Source organism: Bos indicus, chromosome X (genome assembly GCF_029378745.1).
Source record: "Bos indicus isolate NIAB-ARS_2022 breed Sahiwal x Tharparkar chromosome X, NIAB-ARS_B.indTharparkar_mat_pri_1.0, whole genome shotgun sequence".
NCBI lineage: Eukaryota > Metazoa > Chordata > Mammalia > Artiodactyla > Bovidae > Bos > Bos indicus.
Window position 1 is genome coordinate 111,144,159 of NC_091789.1, and position 22,875 is coordinate 111,167,033.

The 22,875-nt window shown below is 46.9% G+C and overlaps 1 long non-coding RNA gene across 3 annotated transcripts in view; it reads right to left on the reverse strand.

Annotated features, from left to right (window-relative positions):
• Positions 1-22,875, reverse strand: part of LOC139181327 (uncharacterized) — an 88,905-nt gene that overhangs the window by 26,400 nt on the left and 39,630 nt on the right. For all 3 annotated transcript variants that reach the window (XR_011565324.1, XR_011565323.1, XR_011565322.1), the window contains exons 4-5: positions 4,124-4,315; positions 1,602-1,695 (exon numbers count right to left, since the gene is read on the reverse strand). This is a non-coding gene — a long non-coding RNA (uncharacterized lncRNA). The remainder of the gene's footprint in view (positions 1-1,601; positions 1,696-4,123; positions 4,316-22,875) is intronic.

Consider the following 22,875-nt stretch of genomic DNA (forward strand, 5'->3'; position numbering starts at 1 on the left):
TTTGGAGTCAGACAGACCTGGGTTCAAATCCCAGCCACACCATTCAACAGCCGTGGGATCCTAGACAAGCCCCCCCCCCTTTTTGGTAGCTTGTTACTTGGGCATCCCCGTTAGCCATGCTTCCCAGTGTGCGTGCCCTCATGTTGCCCCCTCCCACGCTGACTCTGAGTTTGGGCATGTGGCTTTCCTTGGCCGATAAGGATATAAACAAGAACGAGGTAAAGCAGAGGTCTGCAAAGTGCTTGCATGCTGAGGCTTGTCCTTTCCGAACACTCCATCCTGGAAGTCAACTGCCATGCTTGGGGAAGCCAAAGCTAGCCTAGTGAAAATGTGAGGAAGAGAACTGAGGCAGCCCAGCCAGTAGCTAGCACCAAGACTTCACACACATGAGAGGCCCTCTTTGGCCTTCCAACCGAATCTAGCTGCCAACTGACTGCATTCACATGAAAGACCCCGGATGACACCACCTGGGGCCCGAGAACCACCCAATTAATCCACAGAATCATGAGAATTTATCATTCGTTCATTATCATTCCATGTTGTTTTAAGCCTCTAAGCTTTGAGAGGTTGTTTCTGCTGCTGCTGCTAAGTCACTTTAGTCGTGTCCGACTCTGTGCGACCCCATGGACGGCAGCCCACCAGGCTCCACCGTCCCTGGGATTCTCCAGGCAAGAACACTGGAGTGGGTTGCCATTTCCTTCTCCAATGCATGAAAGTGAAAAGTGAAAGTGAAGTCGCTCAGTCGTGTCCGACTCCCAGCAACCCCATGGACTGAAGCCCACCAGGCTCCTCCGTCCATGGGATTTTCCAAGCAAGAGTACTGGAGTGGGGTGCCATTGCCTTCTCCCTGGGAGGTTGTTACATTGTAGTAAATAACTGAAATACTGTCTAACCTTCTGAGCCTCAGCTGCCCCCTCTGTAAGATGGGGTGATAACATTCTTTGCCAAAAGTTATGAGGAGTAAATTTAAGACACAACAATGATGAGCATTTACTGAGTACCTGCTGTATTCAGACACTTATAGATACCAAGCCAAATGTAGGTAATTTAAAACATCCTGAATATTCATTGGAAGGACTGATGCTGAAGCTTAACCTCCAGTATGAAGCAAAGAACTGACTCATTAGAAAAGGCCCTGATGATGGGAAAGATTGAAGGCAGGGGGAGAGGGGGACAAAGGAGAATGAGATGGTTGGATGGCATCACCAACTTGATGGACGTGAGTTTGAGCAAGCTCCGGAAGTTGGTGATGGACAGGGAAGGCTGGTGTGCTGCAGTCCATGGGGTTGCAAGGAGTTGGACGCTACTGAGCGACTGAACTGAACTGAACTGATCTGCGGAGCATCTATCTCTGTGAAGTAGGCCCATTTTCCATTCAAGGAGCCGGAACATACAGGGGTTAAGTAACGTGCCCAAGGTGGCAAGTTAAGGTCTGAACTGGGGCTCTAACCTGGGTCCCTCTCATTCTAATCACCATGACCCAGCAGGGCCTCCTTCACTGGCACCAATGAGTGAACAAACCACCTTCCAGGGAAGCATCAAATCTACGTTTCAAGAACTTTGGCGGGTGGTTGGAAGAGGGAGGCGGGGGGCGTACTCACAAGGTTGGCATCAAGTCCAAGGGCCCTCGAGGGCAGGTTAGCAGGGCTCCGTTTGGTGGCCAGCCCTGTGCTCTTGGCGTTGCTTCAGAGAGTCCTGGGTCACAAGGGATGACAGAACTCAGAGCAAATGCATTTTCACTTCTAGGAAAACAGCTAATGGGGGTCATCGGCACCACGGTCACAGCCAAAAGGCAGCTTGTTTCTCAAGAGGCAGGAAGCACCTCAGCCATGAGTGCCCTGCCCCCAGCACTGGAGAGCCTCAAGAAGCTAGAAGCCACCCCTTAGTCCCTCTGAGAGACAGCCCCCTTGACGCACACATAACACACACAAAGCCACAGGAAGGGGGCAGCTGTGGGGTCCTAGATCACAATGGGGTGGGGGTGGGGCAAACCAGAGTGCCGCCCCCCCGCTGCTGCTAGGAGGCTCCCATCCTCCCAATAAGGTAATGAGTGACACCGAAGAGGGATTCTTCCCTGCCCTCACCCCAAGCTAATGGTTTCACTCTCCCTCCCAGAGGTCCAGGAACAACCTTGTCCTGGGCCGGGGTGGGATGGTGGGGGGAGGTGGGTAGGGAAGCCCGCAGCTGAAAAAACCTGCACCTTCCTCTCTTTCCTTGATTCCACCCATCTTACCCACTCTGCCTTCACAGGGTCCTTTTCAGAAGTGTTCACACATGACACAAGGTGTGAAAAGAGATGTTCTGAAAGTATATTGCCAGAATGATCTCAACTTTGTTTCAAAACTATATACATTTGAAAATCTATATGTATATGTTCATAAATATACAAAAATGAGTGGCAGGAACCATCTGAAAGTGTTGACAATGATTTGGTGCTAAGATACAGTGTTTTTTTCTTCTTTGGATCTTTCTGTAGCTTCAGCTTCTCTACAAAAGACACGATCACTTTGAGAATCAGAAAAGAAACTATATCATTTGTGCTGCTTTTTAATGAATGTGCGCGGTCTGGAAAAGTCACACCTCAAAACTCTTCCCATCCAGCACCTTAATTATTGGTTCACACCTAGAGTAGTAGTAGTATCTCTGGACACCTGAGTCTTCACCCAGGGCAGAGATGGGAAGCAAGAGGCCTCCAACGCCCCAAGCAAGAGGGGGTGGGGCCGTTGAGGCTAAGCAGAAAGGGGCGGGGTCGGTGAGACTGAAGCCTGTGTCCATCACTACCTAGGATTGCTTCCTGTCCTCCTGTGGCCTGAAGACCTGGTACCCAGGCGTTGCAACACTGGGCTGGAGAAGCTGCTGGAATGGCGAACCACCCCTGGCCTGGCCTGGGAGGGCAGGAAGCCCTGGCCTGGAAGCAGAATTCTGAGGCCTGGCTCACGCATGTTGCCTGGTTCCCACTGGACTCCACCACTTACAGTAACAGCCTTCCCTTGCAGGCAGAGCGGGGACTGCAGGAGGTGAGGTGGTGCATGGACAGAGCTCAGCATGATTCCTAGTACACACTAGGCGAATAAACACACGCCCATCAGCGCCGCTATCCTGGGTAAGCCCAGCACCTCAGTCATCTGATGCTAGAAAAGGGATGTGCTATCCTGTTGGTGCTCAGCCGGCAATCCCCTGTTCTGTCTCTTGCTGGGTCCTGCTGAATATGCAACCAGAAAAAAACTTTTCTACCCCCAGAGCAGTTTCTTGATGTGCTATCTTGGCCAAAGCAAGCTGTTAATTAGCATGGGTGAGAAATGCCCAGATGATACCATCAAAGACCTTTAAAGTACCCCCAGCTGGTTGGGGATGTTTGTTTTGCTTCCCATCAACTCTGTTCAGAACCATGACAGTATCTCCAGCCAGAGTGGGAGCCCCGAGGGGCAGGGTGGGTCCAGGAAAGCCAGACACAACTGGGAATGGTGAAGTTCCCTGACACAAAGGAGTGGACTCAAGACGAGCTCCTCCGTCCTCCTGTACTTTCAGGCTTGTAGTGCCTCCATCTGCTCTCTCCCTGCTCTGACTTAACACCCTTGCTTCTAGGAAGGGGTCTGCAGTAAGTCATTTATACATTAGTATTAATTTTGGTATTCCCAGGGGCCTCCAGTTTCATTGTGAAATAAAACTCTTTATTCTCTTCCCTTGAAATCCTGGGGCAGAGGGGTAGGGGGCAATCCTTGGCCCTAAATGAGAAAATGGGAAGGAGTGCTAATTCTGATGTTTTAGCCATTCCTGGGCCCAGTCACCCACATCCCCAAGGTTAGACCCTCCTCTACTCTGAGTCCAGTAATGTAGATATTCACCTTTATTTCTCATTAAGGAAACTGGAATAAAAGCATGAAAAGCTTTTCTCTATCCTTAAAAGAGAAGCATCTACAGAGTTTAAAAAAAAAAAAAGTGTTAAACTGATAGAAAAAAAAAAAAAAGTGACACAGAACTCAGAAGTCCTAAAGGAAAAGATGGGTGGATGTGACAACACCAGCCTCCTTTGCAGGGAAGTACAGCGTCAACCAGAGATTGAAAGCTGGTCTCCCACTGATCCAACCCACACCAGACACTGCTGTCTCCCCTAGTTACTTACAGTTTTTTGAATGAGTTGCCAGCATTTTAAAATTGGAAGTTTTCCCATAAAAATCCATATTTCCGGCATCTCCTGAAGAATCAGAAGACCCAGCACACTGGTTCCCAGCAGAGGCACACATGCTCCCTGGCCTGCCCTGGCCTCGGAACCTGCTTCACTTATTCACATTGTTCGCTTCAATTCAGCAGATGCCTGTGATGTGCCGTAAACAAATCAACAAAGAAAAGGTGCTTTAGAAGAGCATGCTTGCAACACATCCAAGCAAAAGTTAATATCCATTATATATCAATAAAACCTCCACCAACAGTTAGATGGGAAAATGGAGGAAAGTATAAACAGGTAATTCATAGAGAAAGAAAGTCAAATGGCCAATAAACATGAAAGATACTCAACCTCTGGGTGATTAGGAAAATGCAAATGAAAATGAGAAGATACCTTTTTCAAAAGCCATCAAATTAGCAAACAATCAAAAAGCTGTCTAGCATCACTGTTGACAAGGAAGTGGGGAAAGGAGAGCTGGTGCACGGTGTTTGGTGAGCACGGAATTGGTGCAACCTTTTTGGAGGGAGATTTGGCAGTTCCAATCGGTATTTTAAATACATGTACCTTTAAAGAAATGTAGGTAAATTTTTATTGAAGTAGCGCATGCCTCCAGAAAAGGGTGCAAATCCTGAGTGTGTGGCTGAGACACTGCACACACCCAGGTGACCAGTGCAGATGGGAAAAGAGAATGTTATCAGTACCCAGAAGCCCCCGCCCCCGAGCCCTCTCTTGGTCAGTAAAACTCCCTGAAGATAACCACTATCCCAGCTTCGAAAAGGATTTGCCTGTTTCTGAACATTCCATGAATGGAATTATGTAGTATATATTCTTTAGTATCTGGCTTCTTTCACCAGATATTATATATTTATTTAATTTTTTAGCTTAGTTGAATATAAATAAATTTTATATTTTTTAGATATTCTAGTTTAAACCAACTAGAACACAGTTGATTTACAATGTTGTGTTAATTTCTGCTGTACAGCAAAATGACTCAGTTATACACACATATATTCTTTTCCATTATGGTTTATCCCAGGACATTGGGTATAGTTCCCTTTGCTACACAGAAGGACCTTGTTGTCCATCCCTTCTATATGTAATAGTTTGCATGTAATAACCTCAAACTCCTAGTCCATCCCTCCCCCACAAATATTTTTTAACTCCATCTAATTTCTGTGAAGCGGAACATTCATTGTTGCATAGAATTCCATTGCATGGCTAAACTGAACTTTATTATTCTGTTGTATTGATGAAGGCCATTTGGGTTGTTTCCAACTTGGAGCTATTGCAAATGGTGCTGCTAATGAACATTCTTGTATGTGATTTCTGGTGCCCATAGAAACACAGTTCTGGGACTTGTCTGACTGTCCAGTGGTTAAGACTCCGTGCTTCCACTGCAGGGGGCACAGGTTCAACTGTGAATAACATGGGGGTTAGGGACATGGACCCTCCATGCAGAATCTGTGTATAACGTATAGTCAACCCTCCAGATATCCATGTGTTTCCTCCATATTCACGGTTCCAAACGCACAGATTCAACCAATCTCTGTAGCACTGTCATATTTACTATGGAAAAAACCACCTGTAAGTGGACCTTCAAACCCCTGTTGTTCAAGGGTCAACTGAATACCTCCTGACACCACTCACTTTAGGAATCTGTTTTACAGAACCCCCTGAGAGAACAAGACTTCACGTCCAAGGTGTTTAACATTGAAAATAGTGTGGTCAACCTTTGCACTCACTAATAATGATATGGTCAAAAAATATGATGTCAAGCTTCCCTGTGATTTGGAATAGTATGTAACTCATAAAAAAGAGAACAAGCTTCCTGGGTGAATGCTGATGTGGAAAGCTGCTCACTCATTGTCAAGTGAAAAAAAAATCCTGCAAAAAAATCGGGTATAGTGTGATTCCACTTAAGCTAACAGAAGATAAAATGGAACTTTATAAGTGGAGATGTGTGCTCATTATATCTGGAAGGACTTTTCACATGTGAACCAGGGAAGGGAAATGCAGTGAGGGGAGGTGAGGAAGAGATGAGATTTTGTATATGTTTTGTATATTTCAAATCCATCTACTTTTCTCCGCCCTCATCGCCACTGTCCTATACTAAGCCACCATGGCCTCTGGTGTTGAAAACACGATGGTCTCCTTACAGGTTCACCATTTGTTACCTCTGCCACCCGCAAGAAGGTGGGGACCCAGGGGATAGCAGTGGAAATCCTGGCCTCAAGAGTACACTACTGTAATGGGGTCAGTAAGGCTGCCCGTGATACTGCCCATCAAGTGAAAAAAGAACCTTGTGAAAAAATAGGTAGGGTACAGTCCCCCTTTTTAATAAAAAAATTAAAGTTAAAACAATACGAGTGAATATATATATGCATGTGTGCTAAGTCACTTCAGTCGTGTCTGACTCTTTGGGACCCATGGACTGTAGCCCGCCAGGCTCCTCTGTCCATGGGATTTCCCAGGCAAGAATACTGGAGTGGGTAGCCAGTTCCTTCTCCAGGAGATCTTCCTGACCCAGGGATTGAACCCACATCTCTTACCTCTCTTGAACTGGGAGGCAGGTTCTTTACCACTAGTGTCACCTGGGAAGCCCGAATATATATGTATGTGCATTAAAAGATTTGGAAGCCATGGCCAGCATAAAATCTCATTATCCACAAAGCAAGTGACAGGCTGGCGTTCCCCAGGAACAGCTGCACCATGGCACCCTAGTGACCTTCCGTGTATCCACATGGGCCACAACACAGGCAAGGTTTGAACTGCAGCTAATCTGCATCTTGGCAGAACAAGAGAAGATGGAGGCCACCTTCCATTCATCTCCTGTATCAGTCAGCTGAGACCGTCATACTCAGCACCTTAGACTAGGTGGCTTACATGACAGAAATTTAATTCCTCGCAGTTCTGGAGGCTGGAAGTCCAAGATGAAGATGCTGGCAGGGCTGGTTCCTTCTGAGGGCCAAGAAGGAAGGATCTGTTCCAGGCCTGTCCCCTTGGTTTATAGATGGCTGTCTTCTTCCTGAGTCTTTACATCACCTTCTCTCTCTGTGTCCTAATCTCCTCTTCTCACAAAGACACCAATCAGATTGGATGAGGGCCACCCATATGATCTCATTTTAATGTAATTACATCTTGACTGGCCCTGTCTCCAAATGCAGTCACATTCCAAAGATACTAAGGGTTAGGATTTCAGCATATGAATTTGGGGTGTGGGGGATATAATTCAGCCAATAACACTCCCCATCTCCCCTGGGAGGCTTTCAGGAGATGGTTTCTCATCACCTCCAGGGGTCTGATGAGCTGGGAAATTTTCATGCCACCCCCCTCATGATAGAGCTTGTGCGAAACTGCCTAGTTTTACATGTTTATACCACCAGCCTAGAATGGGTCCATCAGCCCATTTTGTTTTGATGTCATCCTTTTGGGGGTAAGACAAACACCCAGGGGGCTGGCCCCTCTGATTAATCTCCCTTTTACTGTTTGTGTAAGTAATAAACTGTCCAAATCTGAGAGTGGCTCACTGCATCTTTATCAGCTAAGTCAGCCAGGGCTTGGCCTTTGGCTTTCCTGGAAAGTCTTATGTGTGCTTGACAACAGACACTGGAATGTGTTGCACAAGCGAAAACAAAAATCTTGCGAACAGAGATGGGAGAAAGAAAAACAAGAAGGAGGGCTCCCAATTCTGTGCTCCTCCCTCCCCCACAGCCAGCACCCAGTGCTCTTATGCTGGGGTGACCCAGGCCGCCCCACTCCAGCTGCTGGGTCACCTGGATTTGAACTTGCTTGCTATTTAGAAAATGAATTAACAGGTGATAAAGTGCGTGCATCAAAATATCTAGAAGCACTTTTTTATATGTAAACTGATGGCATCAATAATCCTTGAGGAAGGGAGTTTGACACTTCATGCATATTTTATACAACAGGCCCCGGAGGATACAGGTGACCTGGCAGAGGTGGGAAGATTGGCTTCTGACAGGCAAGGTTGAGTCCACTCACAGTCAGCATCCTGTACAGGCCTCATTACTCTCAACTCTTTCCCCAACAAATAAAAGTTTAGGTAAAGAAATCAAAAGCACAAGGAGAGACCACTTCACACCCATCAGGATGGCTATTTTCAAAACCCAGAAAAAACAGAGACTAGCAAGCGTTAATGAGGATGTGGAGAAACTGGATCCCTTGTGTGCTGCTGGCGGGAATGTAAAATGGTGCAGCCACTGTGGAAAACAGTAGCCAGACACAAAAATGACAAATATTGTATGATTCCACTTATATGAGGTCCCTAGAGCGGTCGGACTCATAGACACAGAAAGTAGGATGGTGGTTGCCAGGAGGTAAGGAGGAGTTTCTTTACATTTTGTCCTAATTAGTGTGTCATAATGATATTTTATATTGAAATCAGAGATAATTTTTATAGAGAATCAAAGCATCCTAATGGTACCTGACTTCCCCTTTCCAGGCCTCCTTCCAGACCTCTGAAGGGCGGAATAGGCCACATATCTCATGGCTCCCTTCAGAGAACTAAGGAAGGGAGTTAAAAACCAAACGTCCAGCATGACAGCAGTGTCACCTGCCTACCAAACAGTCTCTGGAAAGACAGTATTCAGGGAACTCCACTGCAGAGAGAAGCACAAAGAAGCTGATGTCAACAACTACTTGTCAAGAAAGTGCTTGACCAAAAGGCACTGGGCAGGACAGCCATTCCCAGTGGCCATTTTATTTCTGTAACAGCCCAGGGCAGGTCCATGTCAGTGGCCTATGTGAACTTCCAGAGCCTTCCTGTCCCTCCAAACCTACAGTGCAACAATATAAACAGGTTTAAAACTCTTCTGTATTTCCCAAGTACCCAGCCTTCACTAGACCAAGCTTAATGTACCTGCAGCAAGCAGCACTAACTAATGTTGTTTTGCTGGCGTTCAGGGCTCGTGACCTCACACTGCACACACACAGAAAGGAGAGCTAAATGAGTGTCTCCAGCGGGTGGTCCTGACATCGGGTTTTGAGTGGAACGTTCCCACTCTTCCTGGCTTCCAGGTGACTGAGTTTCTCAGCTTCACGCTTCACGCTTCCCTCTTTCCTTTATTATACTCCTCCAACCTCAGCACCCATCCCCCATACCAACTTCTGATTAGAGGCTAGAAAACAGGCCCTAGGAGGGAACTAATTACTTTAGTGAGGGACAGAGAGACCCAGGAATGGCTTGGTCACAGTCTCTGTGCATCTCGAGGGCTATTACTGCAGGCCACGGTAACCAGCAGTGTCTTAGGTCAGGTTTTCCAGAAGCAGAGCTCCAGATGGATTCTTGTGCAAGTGAATTACTGAGGGAAGGGATCTCAGGAGGCCAAGGGAACAGTGCGAGGGAAGTAGACTAGGAGGGGCAAAGAAGCCAAGCAAAGACAGAGATTTGGCCAAAGCCTAGCCTCAGCTTGATCCCCTGGTGGGAGGGGGGCCAGGGAAAAAGAGGGGAGGCAGAATCACAGAGTAATTCATTCCCATCCCTGACACAGGGGGTGGGCCTTTCTATCTCCCATATCACTCAGTCACTGACTGTTAGCCACCTCCATGGGGGCAGGAAGGCACATAAGCCCCAAGTCATTGGCTCTGGGTGAGGCTGCTGCTGTAGGTCCCCCAGAGAAGGCTGAAGCTGTGAGCTTCTCAGCTGGGGTCAATGCAGAGCATCTGACTGGACACCACCAGCAGCCACAAAAGGCTGCCCTCTAAAACAGCAGCAGGAAAGATGTAAGGTAGAAAAGGGCTTCCCTGGTGGCTCAGATGGTAAATAATCTGTCTACAATGCAGGAGACCTGGTTCGATCCCTGAGCCAGGAAGATCCCCTGGAGGAGGGAATGGCAACCTACTCCAGTATTCTTACCTGGACAATCCCATGGACAGCGGAGCCTGGCGGGCTATAGTTCATGGGGTCGCCAAAGAGTCAGACCCGACTGAGCAACTAACACTTGATGTAGAAACAAGAAAAAGCCCCTAGAGGTGGCAGGATTCTCTGAAAGTCCTTCCAGCTGCCTGTCATTATAATGGATGCACAGGGAATGGCCTCATCTCAAAAGGATCTTTCTAGGCACACCCAAGCAGGATGTTTGTGCAGGGGCCCTCAGAAAAGACCCAACTTAAGAACATCACTGAGAATCACACGTGTAATCCCACAATCGAACAGTAGCCTGAGACCTAAGGGGCTCCCCGAAAGCTTCCAGAATAGTTTAGTTCTGACAACAGTGGCAATCTGTACAGATGTTACTCTGCCAGGTACTGTTCTAAGGACTTTATGTCTGTTACTTTCATTTAAGCTTCACAACAACCCTAGGAATGAGGCGTTAATATTGACCATTTCCATTTTACAGATGAGACTGAGGCCCAGAGAGGTTCATTAATTTGCCCAAGTTAACAGTTGGAAGTAGCACAGCCAGGATTCGAACCTAGGTAGCTTGACTTGGGAGTGCTACACCACCACCGTAGGACCCTTGGTTGACTGTCTAGCTGGAATAGATGATGCTAGATGGTGGGAGACCACCACCATGGGCACCTTTGGGGGAGAGTGTTTATGTATCAGTAGGTTATGGTTGTCCTCCACCATCTAAAGTCTCATCCTGAACTTACTCAGGACCCAGGGCTGAGGGCCTGGTAGAAATCTATACATTTAACAAGCCCTCCAGGTGTTTTGACACAGGTAGTTCAGAGGCAACTCTTAAACCCCACGATGATTCAGAGTGAAGGAGCAGAGGCCAAGTTCAAATCCTGACTCTTCCAATTTCTACCTGTGTGACACTGGAAAAGTTCATTAACCTCTCTGAGCTTCAATTTTTCTAAAATAAAACTAATACTTCTCCTCTTACAGTTTTGTGACATTTAAACTGTGAGTTACTGTCTATTATAGTTCTGTGTATATATATTTAAAATTACATATGTATTTTGTCTGATTCTTTGCAACCCCATGGACTATAGCCCGCCAGGCTCCTCTGTCCATGGGGATTCTCCAGGCAAGAGTACTGGAGTGGGTTGCCATTCCCTCCTCCAGGGGATCTTCCCAACCCAGGAATCGAACCAGGGTCTTCTGCATTGCGGGCCAATTTTTTACCAGCTGAGCTACCAGGGAAGCCCCATGTATATCTTACCAATATATAAGAATATTAGACAAAGGTCAGATATAATAAAGTATTGAGGGTGATTAACTCTCAGGAGATAAAGGGGTGTGATTAAAGGGGGTGGAGAGTGGAATGGGAAAGGCTTTCTCTTCTTACTCCATGTATTAAATTTTAATTTTTATAAAGAGAACAAGTTAAAGTATTGTATATATAAAATGTATTTAATCAAAACCCAAAAGGCTAAATAGACTCATCTAGATAAGTGCCTGGCCCACAGTACGTGCTCAGTTAATGGTAGCTGTTAGTCTTATCATCCTGCATAAACATTTGTTGAGTGTCTGTTATGTGCAAGTCGTCATATTTCAGCTGCATCAGGAGGCAGAGAATTACAAAACAAAGTCCCTATACTCACATGCAGAAAAAAACCCCAAACCTCCAATGGCAGTGTGTAGTTTGGGAGCAATGAGTGCCATAGAAAATAAAGCCTTGAAGAGCTGAAATGAGAGAGATCATTTCCAGCTGGCCTCTTCAGGGGAGATGGGGCTTGTGCAAGGCATCGAGGAAAGGGGAAGATTTCAATAGGCAGAGAAAGAGGGGAAGAATATTCCAGTGGCAGAAAAGAGCTTGATTCAAAGGGCAGTGCGATTTGGTGGGCATGCGCAGAAGATGCCGCGTGGACATTTGGCCCCAGGCGGCCAGGCTGCGGGATGCAATCGTGCCGGATCCCAGGCAGGCCATCGTGGGCCTCCCCTCCCACAACTGAAATAACACAATCTCTGGCCCCATCCCTTCCGGTGCCTGGAATGGGGCCAAGATAGACTTTCTCAACAATTCTTGACCATTGTGAACCAAACACAGAATGGGAAGCAAAGTGGCCACAGTGATTGAAAAAAAAAAAAAAAAATCAGATCTTCTCCCCTAACTGCTGGGGCCCAGGGGTCTGCAGGGCACGTGCTGGGAATGAGAGGAGCAGAGTGGAGCGTGTGCCGGACGTGGGTCTGAGGGCACTGTGTGTGTGTGTGTGTGTGTGTGTGTGTGTACACGTTGCCATGTGTGGCATGTGTGGGAACTGACGCGTGAGCGTGCACGTCGTCCTGACAGGCGGCATTTCCTGTGATTGTGTGCTGTGATCTGCGCGGTAGAGTTACGAGTGCAGCGTGTGCTAACCACATTCCTGAAGGCTAAGCTTTCTGAGCCGCTGAGGAGGCGGCGGCAGAGGAAAGCTGGGAGCCGGCGAAATATCTGTCCATGGAGCACGCCCTCTGCCTTCCTAGCACTTCTGGTCAGACGAGGGTCCCGGGGTGGGTAGGCGGCCCGGGGAAGAGGCAGAGAGGAGGTGCACCCAGGGCCCAGAGCTGCCCGTGCATCAGCAAATACCACTCTGCACTCGGCCACCTATAAAGTACCCTGACATCGTCCTAGATCTGGTGCCTGTGTGTCTGTATACACAGTATGTATGTTGAAAGCCGGAGATAAACACTTTTTTAAAAAGTGAAAGCTTGATTAGCTGAACACCATGCGGCCCTGGGAAATCGAGTTTGAGAAAAAAATTTGGATAATTGGAACAGCAGACACTATCAGGCATGTTAAATATACAAGTCAGCTGAGCACCCAGAGTTTATGGCAAGCTCTGATTAAGACGAAGTTTCTGATAATCAAAGTTTTAATGGCAGAGGCTCATTTGAATTTCTTCTGTCTAAAAGGGAGATTAGATATTGTGTGCACGGAATATCTTGTGATATTTTCCATTCTTCCCAACCCTGGCTGAGTCACAAACGCTTTTTTTTTTTTTAATGTATGTGTTTCTTTCGTAAAAAGTACTCTCTCCTTTGGTCTGCCCCAAACTACCCCAAACAGGACTTGCCACAGATGTGTTTATCAGATTGTACTGCAAATGCTCAGCAAAGAAAAGTCTGCCTATCGTCTAAGCGATTTCCAAATCAAAGCCATCCCAGACACATCAGAAGCCTAGAGCAGCCAAGAGATAGGCCAAGTTTATAAACTTCCATAATATGTTTATTGCACGGATGGCAATTACCCAATATCCCTGCCCTCCTGGGTCTTAGATCACAATATATCCACAAAAAGAAATCTGTGTTTGACTGCATTTAACCAGTCATAATTCCAGATGTCTGGAATATTCCAACACCAGGCATGGGGGTGGGGAGGAAGAAAGGAAGCTGTTGATCATTCTGCTAGTCTTGTTGTCTGCAGTGTCGGGTCTAGTGGGGCAGTTTGTGTCGCCTCTTCTTCTCCCTAAAGGCCAAGGTGTCACAGGAGCGGTCACTGTATTCAGGGGAAGTGGCTGTCCCCAGCCACAGGCAGGCTTTTGTGTCCTCCTCTGGAAACCTGACGCGCACATCACATCAGAGACATAATTTCTTAATGAAATGGCGAGCGTGTACCTAATTTATGCCAGGATGGAAAATGCTGATGGGGCAGAAAGGACACTTGTTTCTGCTGTAACAGCGAGCACATGTGGGCCACATCACTCAGGAATGAATCAGACCAGCGTTCCGGGGCAGTCTGCTAAGAGAATTGCCTCCTTGCGAGCTCCTGTAAGATGTTAAAGACGTTTACTGCCTGAGTACATGCCGGGCCATTCTGCCCTATTCACTGGAACGCAGACTTAGGTAAGTTCAGTCCTTTGTCCCAGACCCCTTCTTGAGCATGAGTAAGAAAAGTTGGGTTGTTCTATAGAATCATCAGTGAGATCACTCTGCCCTTTCCTCTAGGACTCTTCTAGCAAACATGAAACATCACGACACCCCACTAAAGGGAGGCAAAGTACTCATTTCACAGATGATAAGACTGACGCACAGGTTTTGCCTCCATGACACCTTATAGCCAATGAGATAGATTCCTCCCCCAACCCCAGCAAAGTGGGTGTGAGATGTGTTGATGAACTTAAAAAAATGTCATGGAGGTATCCTTGATTTAAAACGTTGTGCTAATTTCTGCTGTACAGCAAAGCGATTCAGTTATTCATATACATACATGTTCTTTTTCATAGTCTTTTCCGTGATGGTTTATCCCCGGATATTGAATATAGTTCCCTGTGCTATGTAGTAGGACCTTGTTGTTTATGCATCCTATATATAATAGTTTACATCTGCCGATCGCAAAATCTCAATCCATCCCTCCCTCAACCCCTTCCCCCTTGGCAGAGATGTGTTGATGAACTTAACCTAAGGCTTGGGTATGGTGTAGCCAAAGAGATCAGGGCTTCTCCTGATGGCTGTGGGACTGCAGTGGGGCCTAAAAGTCTGGGGCCTTTGTCTTCTGCTCAACACTGGGCCAAGAGGTATCAGTCATGGCCAGGTGCAAGAGAACTTTCTCCACTCATCTCTATGCCAGAAAGTCTCCAAAGTGGGAGCTCACACACCCTAGTGGTACACAACACCATTCTTTGAGGGGTGGTGTTAATGGGTTGAATTGTGTCCCCCACCCCACCCCCCGAAAATTCACATGTTGAACTCCTAATTTCCAGAACCTCTGAATGTCACCTTATCAGGAGACAGGCTCTTTAAAGAGGTAATCAAGTTAAACTAAGGTCTCTAGGGTGGGTCCTAAAAAAATATGACTAGTGTCCTTCAAAAGAGGGGAAATTTGGACACAGATACACAGAGAAGGAAGATGATGTGAAGAGACACAGGAGAAAGACAAACCAAGGGGAGTGGCCTGGCACAGATCCTTCCCTTGCAGCCTTCAGAAGGAACCAGCCCTGCCCACACCTTGATCTTGGACTTCTAGCCTCCAGAACTATGAGGTAATACATATCTGTTGTTTAAGCCCCCGTGTCTATGGTACCGTCTTACGGCAGCCCAAGCAAACAAACACAGATAGGAAGAAGATACCAGAACTTGAGAATTTCTGTTTATATCACTGTGGTGCTTTGATCCTAATTCATTACTTGTGTGGAATAGCATTAATAATATTTGCCATTGTCACGCTGCAGTGCCTCCCACTGTGGGAGAGAATATATTCTGCCCCACGGAAGAGAATATATCTCTTGCACCCCACGCCAGTGACACTGAACTTGACCAAAGGCACATTAGTGGACGTGGCTTGTGAGCAGGACTCTAAATGTGTCCTGTGGTGTATGGTTCGCCCTCTTGAGCTTCTGCTGTCACTAAGAGAACAGGTCCTAGGTGGCTGCGGTCACATCAGCCTGGGCTCCAGATCAGCACAAAATCTGAAGGCCCAAACCAAGCCGGGCCAACCTGCAGCCTGAAAACACCCAGCCCAGCCAAGATCCATCAAGCCCTCACAGCCCCACTAGACCAGGAGCAAGAAAAAAACAGAAATGCCTACTGTTATCAGCCACTGAGTTTTAGACTGTTTGTTCTGCAGCAGAATTGTAGCAAGACTTGACTGTTATACTGAACATTATGCAACATGCAGATTGATCACGGGGCCTTACTAGAGCTAAATGTCACTGCTCAGCCTCCAGTGTGACAGGCAAGGAATGCCAAGGGAAGAGTGACAGTCCCCAAACTTGGCCGGCATGCTTTTTCACCTCAGTAAGTGGCCTCTTACGAATGCCATGTCGAATGGATTTACAGATTCTATGATCTCGCTCTAACTAAACTAATCATCACAAAATGGGCAAGGGGCTTGAAATGGCTCCTCTAAAGAAACTGTGGCTTGCCGATAAAACTGTGAAAGCAGGAATCAGCTAGGAAGGAACTAGCCAGCTACTGGTTCCAGAGCCCTGCCAGCCCCATTTGGAGGAAACATCAGGATCTCCATCAGAGTTGACAGGCGTATGTATTAAGTCACTTCAGTCGTGTCCGAGTCTGTGCAACCCTATGGACTGTAGCCCACCAGGCTCCTCTGTCCATGGGATTCTTCAGGCAAGAATACTGGAGTGGGTTGCTAAGCCCTTCTCCAGGGGACCTTCCTGACCTAGGGATCAAACCCGCATCTCTTAGGTCACCTGCATTGGCAGGCGGGTTATTTAGCACTAGCACCACTGGAGTACATTTTAAAAATTTCAACCTTCAGGGACTTCCCTGGCGGTCCAGTGATTAAGACTCTGTGCTTCCACTGCAGGGGGTGGAGGTTCTATTCCTGATCGGGGAACTAAGATCCCACATGCCAACTGATGTGGTCAAATTTTTTTTTTTTTAATTCAAGCTTCAGAAGAGCATTTGAGATGCAGATTTTCAACCTCTATTGTTAAGAGTGGGTCTCATATACATATATACGGCTTTATGCTCTTAGCAGAAAACATTAGCACATGAATGTCATTTGTAAATAAATATAGTCCAAATGTGCAAAAAATGTTTCACTACTCAGCTTGAGGCCACTTGAAAGTCACTTGAGGGCTTCCCTGCTGGTATAGTGATTAAGAATCTGCCTGCCAACGCAGGAGACACAGGTTCAGTCCCTGATCCGGAAACATCCCACGTGCCACAGGGCAACTAAGCCCGTGTGCCACAACTACTGAGCCTGCACTCTAGAGCCCAGGAGCCACAACTACTGAAGCCTGAGAGCCCTAGAACCTGTGCTCCACAACAAGAGAAGCCCCTGCAATGAGAAACCCGTGCACCACAACGAGAGAGGAGCTCCTGCTCACCACAACTAGAGAAACCCCTTGATAGCAATGAAGACCCAGCACAACCAAAAAGAAAGAACTAAGTAAATTAAATAAATAAATGTTTCCTAAACAAAGAAAGTCACTTGAATGTGAGTTTGGCCTATCAAACTGATTTATTAACTTGTTGGGCTAGTTCACTGTTTTTAGTGTTGAGGAATTATTAGGGTGTTGTCTGTGAACACAGTAAAGACCCATCCCCTCAAAGTGTGGGACTTCCCAGTTGGCGCTAGTGGTAAAGAACCCACCTGCCAATGCAGGAGACATAAGAGACATGAGTTCGATCCCTGGGTCAGGAAGATCCCCTGGAGGAGGGCATGGCAACCCACTCCAGTATTCTTGCCTGGAGAACTCCACTCCATGGACAGAGGAGTTTGGTGGGCTACAGTCCATGGGGTCACAAAGAGTTGGATGCAACTAAAGCGACTCAGCACACTCACACTTGAAGTACAGTGTGAAGAACCCCCGGGCTCTCCAGTATTGGGTGTGTTCACCCTGTTTCTAAAGCCTGGGGTAGAAACTGAGGTCACAGGAAAAGTGAGAACATACCTCCAGAGCGAGGAGCTGACACGCTAGGCAGAGATTTTTCGGCAGAGATGGTGCCCAGGGGAGCCCTGCTTTGGGCCCAAAGGCTTCTCCCAGCTTCACAAAGTCCTGAAAGGGCCCAGCTCTGCTGCCCCATCCTGACACCAACAGTACCAATCTGGAGGTGGAGACAAGGAAACACACCTCACCCCCAACCAGAATCTCGCTCTGGGCACAGTCCAGCCAGACTTCATGCCCAACTCTGATTAAACTTCAGAGTTATCTAATAAAGCTGATCACTCCTTCCACTCCAGAAAACACCTTCCTCCCTGGAAGCCCTGTGTCGCATTGTTTCTGTCTCCCCTATGAGGCTGACCCCACTGTGTCTTCAAGCGCTGTCAGCTACACTTCTGCGTGGCTGTGTCCCATCTCAAAGATGTGCGCCAGGCAGCCCGAGCAGATGCATAGAGCCACCACAGTATCGCCCACCCCACGGCCTCTTCTCCAAGGTGACAATGACACTCCAGTGACCACACTTCCGGTAGTGGGGTTGATACTCTCTTCCCTTGAACCTGATCCAAAATTCATGACTGCCCCAACCACCAGAATGAAGAAGACGTGAAGACGTGTGACTTCTGAGACTAGGTCCTAAAAATGCATGCCCTCCTTCCCTGTTCCCTCAGGATACTCACCCTTAGAACCCTGCCACCACGCTATGAGGAAGCCAAGAAGCCACAGGGAGAGACCAACAATCCAAGCTGAGGTCCCCGAACGCAGTCAGCATCAACACTAGCTGTGAGATCGAGTGAGGTTTTGGGTGATTCCAGTCCCCTAGCCGTCGAGTCACCCCTGTCCTTTGAGCCACCCCAGAGGACACTGTGTTGAGCAGAGACAAGCTGTCCCCCCTGGCTTTGACCAGACTGTGGATATGTGAGCAAAATAAATGATGTGTCATTGTTTCAAGCCACTGATCTTGGGGTGGTTCATTATGCAGTAGTAGATGGAACAGGGCTGCACAGAACAAATGCATCCAGGAGACTGCCTGGAAGGAAATGGAGCCAAGTCAATATATAGGCTTGACCTGTTTGGGGGATTACTGCAGTGATTTCAGACAATCAAAACAATGCAAACCTCTGGCATCAATGCGGCAAAACGGGCTGCCAGATGCGAGGTTCTCCGGAGATCACACCCACTTGACGATGCCTATTCATTTTCAGGCACTCTGAACATCTTCCCAAGGAGAGATTTTTATTCACGTTGATCAAGCTCCAGACAGAGTTTAAAGAAGGCCTACGTACAGAAAGAAAGTGGTGGAATCGGGAGGTTGAGCTGGAGGCTAGAATAATTAAAGGTTAAACTCCAGGTTTGCATTTGGTATTTATAGAATTTTCCATGCTTAGTTGTGAGGGTTTTAAAACCAGGCTGAGCAGGGAAGCGCCTTTCAGCTCTTAAAGGAGGAAAACGATTTTAACACAAGGAATCCAACCAGCCTCGTTCAAAGTTTTAAAAGGCAGCATGCTTAAGCTGCTTTGTGGCTTCAAGGGATGCTGTTAAGGTGAACGGGGCTGGGAAAGGAGGCTCTGTGAACAAAACACAAAGGCAAACAAAACATTTTCTTTCCCTACCAGGCACCCAGGGCTGTCAGCAGTGGGTCCCTGGGTCCTCGAAAGCTTGTCCTGCCTGTGTTGCTCTCTGTGCTGCAGGAGTGTGAACGTGGCTTATAACACTGGGCACGAGCCAAGGGGAGGTGCGGGACAGCAGTGTTGCAGTGCATTGTGGGGGTTACCAAAGGATGCGCACCAAGGATGCAGGTGGGGGACCAGCACCTGGCCCGCGCGGGCTCACTCACAGCTGTGCTCTGAGGCTGAATGCGGACTCCCCAGAACACACTTCTGCTTTGCTTCAAGCTTCTTCTCACCCTCTTTGTCCCCCTCCCATGTCCAGGATAGAACTTCAGAGAAATTCCTCTCTTTGTCTTTCAGCTTGTTGTTATCTGTGTGCAGGACATGGTTGTCTCTTTTCGTTTCCTGAAGCTTTGATGGGGTCTGGGTATGAAAGGTCAGAGGAGGCAAGGCCAGGGGTGTCTGTGCTACAAGCTCAAACTGCTTCTCCCAAGAGAATATTCCAAATGTGTCTTGCTCCAGACCTTCAAAGGATGCGGGATGCGAAGGCTTGTGAGAACTTGTCTAAGCTGGCGCTGCATTGCTTTAGACTCTAAAGCAGCTATTGAGAAGGATGATTATAAAGAGTATGTAGCAACATGGAAAAAGGCAGGCGTGATATACCATTACACAAAATAGTAGAACTCTAAACTCTGCCCGAGGTACTGTCACGACTGTGCTAAAAGTGGATTAGGAGCAGGGACAAGGAACAGATGTGATTAACCCAGGTTCATGAAAGCATTATTCACAATAGGCAAAAGGTGGCTACAACCCGTGTCCATCAATGGATAAATGGATAAACAAAATGGGACTTCCCCGTTGGTCCAGTGGTTAAGAATTTACCATGCAAAGTAGGGGATGTGGGTTCTATCCCTGGTCAAGGAACTAAGATCTCACATGCCACATGGCGTGGCCAAAAAACAAAAATGAATCAGAATTTATACAGGATTAATATATACACCTGGTTCAGTGGTAAAGAATCCCTCAGCTAATGCAGGAGACGTGGGTTCAATCCCTGTGTGGGGAAGATCCCCTGGAGGAGCGCATGGCAACCCCCTCCAGTAATCTTGCCCGGAGAATCCCACAGACAGAGGAGCCTGGTGGGCTACAGTTCATGAGGTCAAGAAAGAGTCAGACATGACTTGGTGCCTAAACAACAACAACAACATATACACACTACTATATATAAAATATATAACCAACAAAGACCTACTGTATACAGAGAACTATACTTAATATTTTGTAATAACCTATAAGGGAAAAGAATTGGAAAAATCTGAAAAAGAATATATATATATACACATACATACAGGAATCACTTTACTGTACACCTGAGACTAATGTGATATTGTAAATCAACTATACTTCAATAAAAACAAAACAGGGGAATTCCCTGGTGGTCCAGTGGTTAGGACTCCATCCTTTCAAGGCTGAGGGCCTAGGTTCAGTCCTTGGATGGGGACCTAAGGTCTCACAAACTGTGTGGTGTGGCCAAAATAGACAAACAGAAGAAAACAGACTGTCAATCAACTAAAGTTTCTTACTTGTTCTTAAGACTTGTAGGGCAAGATTGCACAGAGAAAAACCGTAGGAAAGAGAAGTTGAAGAATGGGCTAAGACAGTGCTTGTTGCTTTTATGTGTCATGTATGAATATGTTAATAATAAAGAAGATATTCACGTAATAATAATAAAGAAGATGAGAAATGAGCACAGTATGTCCTTGCCAATCAATCACATATATATATGTTTAATGTGCAGTGTCCCTGCAGAAGGCCTAGAAGATGAGGCATGTCCTTTTGGAGGTCGCACCACTGGACTAACTTGTATGATGCTGGTGACAAGTGCATGAGGTCAGAAAGAGGCTGACGCACACAGAGAGGCTGCCTGAAGGGAGTGGGGGTACCTCAGCTGGACTCGGAGGGACGGTGGGGCATGCACAGGCCAAGGGGGGAGAGAGGTCCTTCTAGGGTGTGAGGAGATGGTCAGGGGGCACAAACGCCAGCGTCTGTGGTAAGGGGAAGGGAGGGAGAGCAGAGAGGTGTGCCAGTGAGTTGAAGGAGGCATAGTTAAAACACTCCCCTTGAGGGGACTTCCCCGGTGGTCCAGTGGTTAAGACTCAACGCTCCCAATGCAGGATGCCCAGGTTCGATGCCTGGTCAGGGAACTCGATCCCACATGCCACAACTTAAGATCTCACGTGCCACAATGAAGATTGAAGATCCCGTATGATGCAACTAAGACCTGATACAGTCAAATAAATAAATATTTCAAAAATCACACCTCTTGAGGGATAAACACTGCAGACAGTGGAGAGGCATGGTTGGCTCCTGAGCAACGGACAGAAGCCATGTTTTCAGATGGTGATTGTGCCAGAATGACAGCAGGCCTTGGATCCTCTTTCTCTTTCACTCAGGGAGCCCAGAGAGGCCAACCAGACCCCCAGCCCTGACATAGATTATGGTAGCGGCAGCAGGGAGCAATTTTGGAAACTCTGTTCTCTCATTGATGGTTTCTAGTTCCTTGTCCCCAAAGGGAACACTTTTAAAGGAAAACAGTGAAAAGTGAAAGAGTGAATGTTAGTCACTCAGTCATGTCAGACTCTTTTGCAACCCAATGAACTGTAGCCCACCAGGCTCCACTGTCTATGGAATTCTCCAGGCAAGAATACTGGAGTGGATTGTCATTCCCTTCTCCAGGGGATCTTCCCCACCCAGGGATCGAACCTGGGGCTCCCACATTGCAGGTAGATTCTTTACCGTCTGAGCTGCCAAAAATGGTATGTCTGGTTAATGGGGTTTTCAAAAGGCAGTCACCTATGAGTATAAAGAGTGGGAAAGGAGAAAATAGCCAAAGAGTTTTCAAAGCTGCAAAGCAGGAGGTTGTTTGGTTATTAACTCAGAGCAGGGCTGAGAAAGCGGAATTTCAAACTGGTCATGGGGAAAGTTGTGACCTGAATGGTATGGCAGAACATCCCCCCCGCAAAGACTCACAAGTGCCAATTCCAGGTGCTTCTGGAAGAGGAGGTGAAAGTGGGACTAAGAATAGGACGATCCACTGAAAGTCCATTTAAGAACTCAGATGTTCAGATGCCTTCCCCTGCTCTGTGAACCGAAGTGGCTCTCCCTTCGCTTCCTCACTCCCCCATCTCAGACAGAAGACTGCACTTTTACTTATTATCTGGAGAGGGTTTTAAAAAGTGTCTTTGCATAGAAAACAAACTTATGGTTACCAAACATGAAAGAGTGGGGCAAGGGGATAAATTAAGAGTTTGAGATGAACAGATATACATTACTATATATAAATTAGACACACAACAAGGACTTACTGTATAGCACAGGGAACTATAGTCAATATCTTGAGATAACATATTATGGGAAAGAATCACAATATATATAAAACTGAATTACTTAGCTGTACACGTGAAACTAACACAACATTGTAAACAAATTATACTTTAATAAAAAAACTAAAAATGTCTTTGGGAGAGATACAAAGTGTAGTTAAAAGTAGGATGCCCACTTGAAAACAGGAAGATTTGATATATATTTTTTTAATGAACATTGTATCCCCAGCCAAACTTGCTTGTGCTCTCAACTCCCAGAAACTTGACATTCAGGCTTGGACTCTCTAGGAAGGAGATTGAATACTGACATCAGAGATTTGCCAATTAAAAGGCTTACCCAGATCACCATAGAATGGTGGTTCTCAAACATTAGCCTATATCAGAATCCCCCGGAGGGTTTGTTAAAACACAAACTGCCAGGGTTTCAAATCCAGTAAACCTGGAGTGGGGCCTAAGAATGTACATTTCTTAGAAGTTCCCA